Below are 1,115 nucleotides of genomic sequence, written 5' to 3' on the forward strand. Positions count from 1 at the left end.
TCAATTTCACAGGAGAAATGCCGGATTAATTTCTTGTTGGACAGTGCTGGAACAGAGGATAAACCTCTGAAGATTCCCAAAGAGGTCTGGTTACTTGTTAATCACCTCTACACCAAGGCCTGCCAGCAGGTAAACAAAATAAAGCATGAATGCACCAATGATTAACCATAACATCTCAAATTACTAATGAGTTTTTTTTATATACACAGGAGGACCTTTTCCAGACCCCTGGCCTGCAGGATGATCTACAAAGTATTATTGACTGCTTGGACACCAGCATTCCTGAATCCATCCGTATCCTTTCCCACCAAAAGATATATAAATAGGTTTATATATGGAAAGGATGAGTTTTTCCCAGCAGATAGATTAATATTTGGTAGTCTGTACAAACCTTTTTAAAGGGTTCTCAGAGTTGGCATACAACTGCTAATGTCTGTCACGTCAGTGAATGTGACCGAGTGGCTCCCTTTAAAACTGGTCTGACTGGCTGGACTCTCCCACACAATTCATCCCTGTGCTGCTGAGAGACTGAGAATGTTTCCTCTGTCCTACTCTAATGGTGCTCGAGACTTCCCTAGAGACACTGTGTACTTTCTCTTCTCTCCCTGTCTTTTCCTTTTTCTCACTGCTGTATTTTCTCTTCCTGATGCTAATATGTGCATTCCCACTGTTCACCATGGTTCTCCTTGACTGTTGGTTAGCTGGCTCTAATCACTCAGTTGCCGAAGCACTATTGATCTACTTGGAGGCTCTTCCTGAGCCTGTGCTGTGTTATGAACTCTATCAGCGCTGTCTTGAATGCTCTCATGACAGCCGCCTGTGCAAGCAGGTAAACATGGATGCATGGCAGTAACTATACTGGGACTGTCAAGACTATGTATTTAATATGCTATTTGTGCTATCTATGTATGTTCTTGTTTCAGTTCCTATTCACAAGCTCTCCATATGATTCTGCATTCAATGTGATTTGATTCTGATTCACTTTGGGTGTATTTTATTGTCCATTTTGCTTATATGAAAGAAACTGTCTCTCAGCTATTGATGTAACTTATACAGAATTAACAATGGAGTCTAAACTATGCAGTTCAGTTGCTGTTTATTTGTGATAATCAACA

The 1,115-nt window shown here is 40.7% G+C and overlaps 1 long non-coding RNA gene across 1 annotated transcript; it reads left to right on the forward strand.

Annotated features, from left to right (window-relative positions):
* The first annotated feature begins 16 nt into the window (after positions 1–16).
* On the forward strand, positions 17–1,102 carry LOC107682753 (uncharacterized). Its single transcript, XR_001633580.1, has 3 exons — positions 17–129; positions 210–294; positions 702–1,102. It is a non-coding gene; the product is annotated as an uncharacterized LOC107682753 (long non-coding RNA).
* Positions 1,103–1,115: the final 13 nt, after the last annotated feature.

The sequence above is a fragment of the Sinocyclocheilus anshuiensis genome, unplaced genomic scaffold, assembly GCF_001515605.1.
Source record: "Sinocyclocheilus anshuiensis isolate Anshui unplaced genomic scaffold, SAMN03320099.WGS_v1.1 C32557669, whole genome shotgun sequence".
In the NCBI taxonomy this organism is placed as follows: domain Eukaryota; kingdom Metazoa; phylum Chordata; class Actinopteri; order Cypriniformes; family Cyprinidae; genus Sinocyclocheilus; species Sinocyclocheilus anshuiensis.